The sequence below is a fragment of the Pungitius pungitius genome, chromosome 2 (genome assembly GCF_949316345.1).
Source record: "Pungitius pungitius chromosome 2, fPunPun2.1, whole genome shotgun sequence".
Classification (NCBI taxonomy): domain Eukaryota; kingdom Metazoa; phylum Chordata; class Actinopteri; order Perciformes; family Gasterosteidae; genus Pungitius; species Pungitius pungitius.
Window position 1 is genome coordinate 23,157,575 of NC_084901.1, and position 11,674 is coordinate 23,169,248.

At 39.5% G+C, this 11,674-nt stretch overlaps 1 long non-coding RNA gene across 1 annotated transcript; it reads left to right on the forward strand.

Moving 5' to 3' along the window:
- The first annotated feature begins 4,565 nt into the window (after positions 1-4,565).
- Positions 4,566-8,360, forward strand: LOC119210879 (uncharacterized). The gene is made up of 8 exons (XR_009954396.1): positions 4,566-4,813; positions 5,138-5,685; positions 5,762-5,853; positions 6,208-6,322; positions 6,783-6,871; positions 6,964-7,122; positions 7,206-7,385; positions 7,644-8,360. It is a non-coding gene; the product is annotated as an uncharacterized LOC119210879 (long non-coding RNA).
- Positions 8,361-11,674: the final 3,314 nt, after the last annotated feature.

Genomic DNA, 11,674 nt, shown 5'->3' on the forward strand with positions numbered 1-11,674 from the left:
GAGTGGATTTTTTGTCATATCCATATTCATTTTTATTTGAGCGGTACCGTTTTTCTTTACAGTCAATAAGATACATCCATAATCTCATCCATCCTTACATCAGAAACATCAGCCATCGCGGCCGTGCTCTAACATCCGAGCAGATGCTTTGCGTTGCATTACGTTTCTTTGCAAATGGTAGTTTTCTGTATAACATTGGGGATGCAGAACATATCAGTAAGGCTACTGTTTGCAGAGTTGTAAGGAAAGTGTGCCTCGCTCTTAAGCGCTTTCTCCAAATTTTTGTGCTGTTTCCTGGGCACAAACCCGTGAAAGCCATCAAAGAGGAGTTTCACAGGATTGCAGGTCAGTGATGTATAAATCGGTTTAAATGAGGCTAACCTGATAAATGACGTTCAGTTAAGAGCATATTGCTGCGACCCCTGGAAGTAAACTAATAATAGAATTCCTTTTAGGATTTCCGAATGTGGTTGGATGCATTGATGGCACACATATTCCCATCATTGCACCTTCCGAAAATGAAGCGGACTATGTCAACAGGAGGTCCATCCACAGTATTAATGTGCAAGATTGCACCTACATGAAAATTAAAATTAGGTTGAATAACACACTCTTCTTCCAGTTTCACTTCTGATATTATAACAGTTGGGCAAGTCACTTATATTACTAACTACAACTGGCTTCTTCAACAGTGTAATTAGATTAATGTAATAATGACTATCTCTAGAAAGTATTGGTCTACTTATTACTAATTACTTTCTAAATCCCATATCAACTTCAACCACTTGAACAATACAAGGAGAGACAAGAAACTGCACTTTTAATGCTTTCAAATAAACATTATACAATTGCATGAATTATTCTTGAAAAAATATATCTTTTAAAATTTGATGTTAAATCCACTATTGTTTTATACAGAATTGCTTTATAGTTTATGCAGCATTTAATGCAATTACATCAGATTTTACTTTAAATTACGGAATTAAATTACAGTTTTTAGATTACATAGAAATTAATTACACACAACACTGTATAACAGTAAATCAAATGTAAACTTACGCATTGACTCGAGCAGCTATTTTCTCCTAACTCTCTGTCCTTCGCCGCTGCAGCCGTGTTGCTTTTTTTTTAAAATATATGTTCGTACTCTCCATATGCTTGCATAAGCACATCCAGTTCTGCTGGTGAAAAATATGAAGACCTCTTTTTGTCTGGCGCTGTTGCCATGGTGACTCGTAATATCTGCGCTCCATTGATAATGGCTTTTTATAGTTGTGGTCCACGCGCTTAACTCAGAGTAGGTCAACTCAGAGTTGATTGAACTAACTCATTTCAGCTGTTCTGTAACCGAAAACTCAGAGTTTCCCATCTCAGGGTAAGTCAACTCAGAGTTCAAGTTTTAACTCAGAGTTGGTTGAACCTCCTTATTGAAACAGGCCCCTGTACTGACCCAATGAGCACAAGACGTTATTTCAACGTTGAAATATGGTTGAAATCGGGTTGAAATGAGGTCTGAACGTCTAAGACCTCATTTCAACGTCTTTTCAACCGGCGGAAAAGTGCGTGAAACATCAACGTGCTAGAAACGGGTAAATTTATTGATTATGTGTCATGTTGTAACGTAAGGTTGAAAGAGAGACGATAACATCATTAAGATTATCATAATAATGAATGAACTGGTCGGCGAAATTTGGTCTACGCAAAGACGTGATTTCAACGCATTTAAGATCTTCCTTAAAACGTCATGAATATGGAAATACAGAGTGTGTGTCTGTTACGCCTCCACCCCGGCTCGGGAGAGGAGGCGTAACAATATGCTTTAAGGACAAAATAATGCGGGCCGTTTCAAACATTAGTTGTAAACACGATCAAACTCTGATCACATCTGTAACGCGCATGCGCAAGTTCTTAGACGCGTGCAGAGCTTCCACCGGGTGCAGCGCGAGCTGAAGTGTGTCCGGGAGCAGAGCGACATGAACGGGCTGATACAACCACGGCTACCGGCCCCAATACTCTGTAAGTACGTGAGCGTTTGAATGAAGCACAACTGGAACTACAACCAGTTATTATACTTGTGCTGCCCACTCGATACGGGAAAGACTGTTATTTTGGTAAGCTAGTTAGCGTTAGCGCAGATAGTTTGCTAGTTAGCACGCTAGCTTGGAGCATGCTAGCTCGGAGCATGCTAGCGTTCAACAAGAACTGGACCAAAAGTAAACATCATAGAGTATTTTCCGTGTGTTTGGTGTTGCTATTGCGTTAGGTTGTTGCTGTACCCATATCATATTATTGCCGTTCCCATTTCATGTAGAAAATACACGTTTTTAAAGCAACGCGGCCTAAACACAGATTGCAGGTGAATTCAACAAGTTGTGGCCTGTAAACAAGCTAGCCAACACATTGTAAGTTACTGCATGCTTAAAGCAACATTGTAAAGTATGGTACTGTATAATATACCTGCAAATGTTACTCCAGAAATGCCATAAATGGCAGATGAATTGTTTATAATGTCATAAGTAAACAATCTATAAATAAGGGTTCTCAAACACCTGCTGCTATTATCATTATTAAACTTTTTTATTACTGTCATTATAAACCCAAATTACACACTTTGCCTTTTCCCTAAAGTCTTTGTTCTTCCCTCCTCACAGGTTTCTGTGGATGAAGGTTACATCTGATGGAGTTTGTCCCTGCAGTTGTCCTGCCTTACACCTGGTGTACTACTAATATTTGAATAATTTCTGTCGTAGGAATTGAACGTACTGTACATCTTTAAGTTGTTCTTTCTGTACACACCTAGTCCTCCACTGTTCACCCTTAAGTGTTGTCCAGTTGAAGGGAGTTTTACGTGTGCCGATGTGATGGTTTTGGGACAGGATGCTGCATGTTTACACACTGTAAAGCTCCCTCAGGCTTATTTTTCATTTTGGGTTGAACAAAATAAAATTAATTGAATTAACTTGTTGACTAGAGGCATCTGCAACTGAGGGGTGTTCTGCGCATTCTGAATCATTGAAGTGACGATGAGGTGGTAAACGCACAAATGTGGACGTCATTTCTTTTTACACCTATAAAATAATGCTATAGCACAAAGTAGAGGATGACATTTTACCGTATTAAAAATCACGATATGTGGTCTAAATATAGACGTCTTTTCAACGTCTACGAATAGGCGTTGAAACAACAGTACGTTCAATTCCTACGACATATATACTGTTGGCAGTGACATTTGGGAGCGCAGAACCTTCCTGTTCGTCGACATGGACAAAAGGCAGTGACAGAGACCAGCCAAAACTTAGGTTACTTTTCTTCTTCTCTCTTCTCGTGTTTTTTTTTTTTCTTGTTGTTGTGTTTAGCTACATTTAACCTTACTTTACAGCTAATTTTCTCCTTTGTCTTTTAGAGTTCCTTATCCAAGAAGTTCAAGATCTCTTGGAATGTCCTGTTGAAGAACCCGTCTCATCCCAGTGGAAGGAAAGGCAACGTTTAACCTTGGAAAAGTGGAGTACGTTAAGGCCCTTTATGGTCAACCAGATGTTATCATCACAGAGGCCTAAACAGGGACTATGCCAACACTGTGGACAAAAGCTTGCAGTAGTGACATGCAGAGATTGTTTGCCAAGACCACTTTACTGCACTGCGTGTGATACATGAGTCTATGGTACCCCATAACAGAACATCTGTGATAGAGGGTTTTTTTACGCCATTGTCACCTTCCACATAAATCAAGGAAGACGAGGGAGGAAAATTCTCCTACCATGAAAAAGGTAACCAATTAATCACTATGTGAGCTATTTTGTAATTAAAATGTGTTAAATTCAATATTAACCTATATCACACTAAAAAAACACCCTTATTTTCCAATTATTTATTATGTGAAATGTTCTTATTTTATTCTGTAGAGTGTTTCTTACCAATCAGGCTTCCTCACTGCGATTGTTCCTATGGACAAACAAGTGTTTCTCCAGGAAAGCAAGTAATTTTGATTGGAATGAACGGACACAGGTACAAACTAGTCTTTTAATACAGTATTGACCTTTTTATATTCCTTGTATATTGGAGTAACTTATTTTTATTTTGATATTCAAGTCGTTACAATCTGTCCCTCCCATGTGTCAGCTGCCCCTGCGGAAAGTCCTGGTCACTGGACATAGGTGATCTGGTTGACAGTGGTTATTGGCCAGCCACAGCCAACTTTGACACTTTGTATACTGTGGATTTGTTCAGTACATTTGAGGATCTCAAGATCACTGCCCCAGGAATGTCCCGGCAAGCTTTTGTTAGCATGCTAGAACACCGCACAAAAGTCTTTGGTCGGGTGAGTACAAGATGTTGTTGAAGAAAACCACCAAGATTGCTGAGTTGGTGCAAGTCTATTGGAGTTGAATGCAGGGATGGCTCCCAGACGAAGTCAGAGAGGAAGGGACAAAGGGGTGACCCGTATGATCAAGCAGGCAGAAAGATCAAGGTTCTAGTCAGCAGGGGAGCAGAGACCGGAGGAAACAACATTTGGCTAGGTATTGGCCAGACATGTAATGGCAAATGTCCCCTCGTATGTAATTTTTCTTTTTCAATGGGACGATTTTCAAATGTATTGATCTAATTTGGTTATGGCCTTACTTTTACGTTTTCCTTTTAGAGCATCCAGATATGTGGGGATACTATGCAGAAGGCATTTCTGGAATGGATCTATGCCAAATTTGAAGTGGAAAGGCTGTCTCTGGTGCAGCATTTTCAGTGCCCTGCATGCACACCATCCATGCTGGCATGTGGATGGGAACCGAAAACTTTACCGCTTTAAGAGCCAACCGGGGTGTGTAGTATTTTTTTAATTTAAAATCGACAGTGCTATTGTAATAGTTATTTTAATCCGTTCTATTTATTTTTTAAACCAAATGGATTTTTTTGATGGAGTGTTTCTGGCCAAGGATGCTGAAGTGTCCTCCTTTGTTGACTACATCCATGGGACAACCAATCATGTACATTTACATTTCTTTATAGTTAATTTTGATAAACACATGCAGTATACTTACAATTTGATTTACTATGACAACCACATTGACATGTTACAGACATTCACTGTTCAATTTATTCAGTTTGAGTTCATCTATATATGTCTGCTTTCATCTCGTTTTAGAATCCTGCGAAAGCAAGATGTGGTGCAGGTCAATGGGCGGCAGCACGAGAGTCTGCGAGTAAGTCAGCAAGCAAATTGGATGAGGAAGGCGTGGAAGTTGCTGTCTGCCGTCACGGGGTCTTGCTTAAAGGACTGAATATGTTCCGTGGGGAAATATTTGCATAGCCATTATATCTCCAGAAACAGTTAAATTCACAGACTGTGAAGTTTTTTTGCTCAGATGTAGTGTGCAAATACTGGCCATATCTGGAGAGGGTGGTCCATTTCTGCCCAGAGCTACAAGACCTGTTGAACATGCGCCCATTTCTTTCGATTATGCATGCTAAAGCGCATTCATGGACGTGTGAGGTAATTATTGACACATTGTTTTTATAAACCCCCCCATTCTTATGTTTTTTCAAAGTCTAGCAATTCATTAAATGTTTTGTAGTTGAAGTGGGGAGGACGTAACCAAGAAGGAGCAGGTACAACCTTAGGAGAAGAAGTTGAACAAGTCAACAGTTTCCTTTCTCGAGCAGCCTTATGTTCTAAGTTCATGGCAAAAGCAGGTAAATATTTTTTCATCTAAATTATTTAATTTGTTTAGTGTCTGGTTTCTTGCCCTAATGTGCTTTTTTTGTCAAGTTTGCACAGACATGCTTACGATCCAAGCAAGTGGCTGGAACAAGAGGAAGGCAGAACACCTTGACCGGACATTGGCAAAAAGATACATCAAGGTATGGACTATATTGACTTATAATGTAAAAACTATATATTCAAAGATAATTAAATTATACTCTACTCAGTATTGTTTTATATAATTATACAAAGTGTAACCTAGGGACACAGTGGGACTGGTAAGAGTTAAGGGAGAACAGACAGAATGTTTACTTAGACAACACCTGGTGTGAGCATGTTTTTGTCCTTGAACTGATAGAACCCTTTTTGTGCAAATAGGCAAACAAAAGCAAAATGGTAGGGGGAGAAGGATAATTCTTCTTAATAAGGAGTTGTTTGACAAACTTGTCACCAGTGTGTCTGACCAAAAACTTCCACGACACTGTTTTCTGTTTTTGGATTTGTTTTGACAGACTGTACAGAGGCTTCCAGAAGCATCAACAGACCTTCAAAAACTTACCACCGAGTTGGCTATTCAGGAAGACACAGTACAGCAATGGGTGTGTGATGTTCAGCAGTGGACCACAGGTAGTATGGGGAGAAGAGTACTGTGCATTATGCCTATTTACAAAATATTCTCATCTAGACCTCACTAATTGGAAATGACATCAATTGAAAATGGTTTAAAGTATTTTGTTCCCATTGTAGCTCAAATGTACATTTCACCTTTTTTTATATCTCTGTTTGATGCAGCTGCAACAGATTTTTTGTTTTTATCATTTATATTTGTTTCTGACAATGTTACTTGTACTAAAGACATGTAGCTTCTGTCACTGAACACATTTACATCTGGAGATAATGTCAGGGTTAACTGAGCTAGTTTTGTCCTAATAGTTAACCACAATAAATGTTGGGGTTACTGAACCCAGATATTGCAATATATCTTGTAAACCTGCTTTGTGGTACACATTCTCATTATAGGTTTGCAGAAAATTGGTTTGATTGTCAACAGAGAGTGACATGAAGTAACTTTACTTGTCTTCACAAGGAGCAACTGTTCCAAATGACAGCAGACAGAATACTATTGAAGGACTCTGAGCATCAAGCAGTGAAAGTTTCATCTCTATCGTCAGACAGGTGAGACCATAAAAGCTTTTTTTTAAATTATTATTATTAATTACCCTGTAAATGTATTATTTTACACAATCATCTTTTGTTTCACCCTTCAGTTGGCATTAAGCAGAGACATCAATTGAGGAAAAAGATTGTTGGAGAAAGAGCTTTGGATGATGCCGTTGCTGACTACAACACTGTTGTGGGGGATGCTTACAAACTCCCTCCTCCTGACGAGCTCTTGGTCAAAGAAAACTTCTCCTGGCCATGGAAATGTAAGTAGGATACTTAGTGTGTAAAATTGCTCATGCACAAACCTTTCTATAATTGCTAACATGTTTGATGGTATGAACTGCAGGTCACAGTGATATGATCGAGAAAAAAAAAGTTTACAACAAAGTAATGCTGCTGGATAGACTGAAGGAAGAAGCAGTAATTGTGGTTCAAGAAATCAAGCAGCACTGGGAGTACATGCGGAGCATGGCTGGAAAGATTGAAGATCTTTCCCCCCAGCTCTCTGAAGGACTCACAGGTCGAAGTATGTATATATGCTTCTGTGTCTTATTCTTGTCTGATGATAATGATAAATAAATTAGAGAAGAACATGTCAGCAGTCATTGTTAAAAACCCTCATGGCTGTGGGGACAAAGGACCTCCTGAACCTCTCAGGCCTACAGTGCAGAGAGATGAGCCTCTCACTGCAGCTGGTCCTCTGACCTGCCAGGATGTTGTGGAGAGGATGTTTATTATTATCCATAACAATATCATTTCCTTTTCATCTGTTTCTCCACCACAGCACTGAGAGAGTCTAGTCTTCTGCCTACAACAGAACTGGCCTTTTTCACCACTTTGTCCAGGCGTCTACAGTTTTTGTCTGTAGTGCAACTCCCCCAGCAGACAACAGGATAGAGTAGTGCACTCTCTAGGGTTAGGGTTAGGGGTTAAGTCCAGGCCCTCACATCCTGGTGTCAGAACAATCACTTCAACAACAAGATAAAGGAGCTTTTCAAAGACTTAATAAAACACAGAGGCACAACACATGTCTGGTGATCACCGGAAGTGAAACAGGTGGGGAGTTTCACCTACATAAGTGTTCATCTCTCAGGGGACCTGACCTGGGAGGTGACCACCAGAGAAGTGGCGAAGAAGGCCCAGCAGAGACTCTTCCCACAGTGGACCCTCAGAAAAACCTGGCTCCAACAGATTTCTATCAGTGCACCATATAAAGTGATCTGGGCTATGGATGCACGTGTGGTTTTGCAGCTGCGCCTTAGAGGAGAGAAAGGACAGGCACTAATTAAATGGTGCATCTAAGATCATTGGTGTCCCTCTTCCATCTTCCCCCAAAGCTTCACATACATCCCCAACCCTGACCCACATCCACGTGTTTATTTTACTTTATTTTGTATGCTGCTCTTTACTTTATATGCTACTTTCCAGAATCACTTTTATTGCCAGGTATGTGAACACACAGAAATAACTCTCTCTGAACCTTAGTTACAGAGAGAGTTAAGTGAAACCAAAGTAAAATTATTTCTGTGTGATATATGATATGTATATGTGTATATATTTACCTATTCAGCTTTATACATGTACATAGCTTTTGTTTAAGCTGTTGTTCATAATTTTTGTGTGATAAATCTATATAAATGTATATATACATGTATGCAGTGTTGGGAAAGTTCACTTTCTACATGAACTAGTTCAAAGTTCACAAATTTTAAAATGAACTAGTTCAGGTCATAGTTCAAACTTTAAAATGTGAACTAAGTTCACAGTTTAGTTCAGTTCTTTTTTTCCCCATATGTTGCTGCGAGCTATTATTTTTCAAAATTATTGCCACAGCCCAGAACCACAGACAGCAATTATTTTATCAGTTTTAACACTGAAGCTATGCATCAGATTTAATCTTCATATCCAGTTTTGAATCCTTATCCAACCAGGGTTCACATTAGCATTGAGGGGATTGTTGCTTTAATGTTGCTGTCCATTCACTCCACACTAGCAGCAGCTGCAGCGTTCACCCCTACAGTACATTCTCAAACACATGCTGCTTGAATGGTCTTTTTAAATAAGGAATAAAAACAACAGTTATCATTAAGGTGCAAATGTTTGCAAAGAAAGGTCAGATTCCTCCCATCCTCACCGACCTTGTCAGTAACTTCATAAAACTCATTTAAATTATTATACGCTGCCTCTTTGTTAAACGCAGCTGTCGCCTCCATGCATTTTTTTTTATGACGCATGCGCGGTGCAACGCTGGAGGCTGGTGTTGCCAGATCGGGTGTTTTTTCCGCTACTTATTAAAGCGCGTTTACGGTGTGTTTTCTATAGAAATCTGGCAACCTATTTGAACAACGTTAACCTGAAAGAACGCGCCGTTCACAGACACCAGAATAAACGAGTTCACAGTGACGTTCATCGGGCATTAATACAGTACGTTCAGTTCCCGTTCACCCAAAATATGAACGAGTTATATATATATGTATATATATATATATATATATATATATATATATTCTGATTGGCTAGTGGCCTGGCTATCTGTGTTGGTGATTGGCTTACTGTGATCTGTAACCAATCAGAGGCAGAATAAGGCGGGTCGTGCACATATTGGCGCTAACTGTACGCACTCTTCACACGGCAGTGTAGCTGAAGCTGGACGGGTAATTAATGTTTCATGTAGTCTGAATATATTTCTATTGAATATAATTACAGGTGGCACGTGAGCGCCTCGTCATGTTTTTAATTGAGGAACGTCATGGGCCTCATCATCCAGCTGATCAAGCTAGCGTTAGCTCGCTAATAACAGCAGTTCGGCAGTTAGCAAGACGAAAGACACGTTTTTATTTAGTCGCCTTTTTAGGACCATTAAGAATGAATAACCTTCAAGAAAACATGGGGGTGCGTTTGTGAGTGTAGAGAACAGGTTCCGACTTCAAAAGAAATCCTGTGAAATCTTTTTCTTCAATTTTTATAAATTCATTTGTTCTAGGAACAACCTGTTTGTGCACTTTATGAACCTTTTCTGCACTGTGTATTTGCATTTCGGTCTTAGAATAGGGGGTTGTAAATTAAGCTTTGCATGTTAATTTGTGCAATACTATCACTGTATTCTTAATCAGTAATGTGCATTTTCAATCAACAATGTGCAATTTACACTTATTAACGTGCTATATAAACCCTATAACAGTCCATCCTTCCTCGTGTAAGCAATTTACTGTTATTGTGGATTTTATATCTATATTGATAATATTGATATGGTATCTTATCTTAATTACATTGATAAAGCTGCTAAGAACAGGCCTCTGGTTGCTTAGATATAAATATTTCTTTATATTCCAGGTCAAAAATGCCAAGAGGGTCAACCACAACCAGCTGCACGAGCTGCAATGCAGGTATTCCTGTGGCCGCCAAGACATGCAAGTCTTGCCAGGCGGTACAGCCAAAAAAGCAAAGACTTGCCAAAAGACTTCAGAAATTTCAAGCAAATAAAGAGGACTGGCTAAAAAAGCAGAAAAAGAATAGGACCATCTCACATGTCATGGATGAGGCATCAATTTTGGTATGTGTTGCATGTCTTTTTGTTTGATTCATGCTTGTGATAGTTCTGTATGATATCTTCATTTACATTTTTAATACTTAGGTTGAAAAGTTACATGCACTGGGGCACAAGGCCATCATTATGACCTGCAAACCAGGCAAAACGCCTGGCAACTGGTCCGGGAATATCCTGCACCCAAAGTGGCACCTTTCTAACTACGCTGTGGAATGCCTCGACAGGATGAAGGCCTTGTATGAGGTGGTAGTTGACGGTAAGCCCATGAACTGTATCTGTGATACTTTTAATTGCCAACATATCCTAGTACTACAAAAACTCATCAGAATCTCATGAATACTTTATTAAAGCCTGATGATCAGACAGCTATTTTCATTTTCCACACTTATGGATAAAATAAATTTGTAATGGAGTCTAGGCTGTTATTTTATTATGTACCTCCCCAGTTATGTTCTATAATATGTAGTTGTATAGTACATAGTAATACTTATTTTAACATGGTTTTCCTGCATAAAAATGGTAATAGCACACACAGTACAACATTTACTTTCTCATTGAGAGCTGTGAAATTTCACTGTTTGGTTTGTACGAAGAGCATCATTGTTGAGATTGAGAAGTTGAATTGGGATTGAAGTTGTGTTTTTCCTCAGTCACACCTAGTTTGAGATGATGTGTCGGTTGTGCAATAATCTCACCTTTTACTTACACGCAAAAAGATCTCTTCAGGTGGAGGAATATGAAAGTACCTCTTTAGTGACAACCTCAGATGTATTTAGGGGCATATTTTAGATGACACATATACATTAAAAGTACAAATTTGAGCAAGGGTCTTTATAAATACATAATTTGTAACTGCTTATGCTTATTAGAGTTGCTGGGGCCCATCCCAGCTGTCAGTGGATGAGGACAGGGTCCACGCTGGACAAGTTGCTGCTTTATTGCAGGGCTAAGACATAGAGACAGACAACCATTCATACCTACAGGCAGTTTAGGGTCACCAGTTCACCTAAGATGCATGTCTTTGGACTGTGACAGGAAACCAGAGTCCCCGGAGAAAACAGACGCAGACATGGGGAGGAATTTCAAAATACCATTTGTAGGTAATATAGGGTCTGCTACTATTGAAAAATTAATTAACCTTAATTGTGTTTTGGTTTCATTGAGGTTGGACTGACCAGCAGCCATCCTGCAGCCTCACCACCACCAGCCCCGCCGTCCAGCCATCCACCAGCCTCACCACCACCAGCCCCGCCGTCCAGCCATCCACC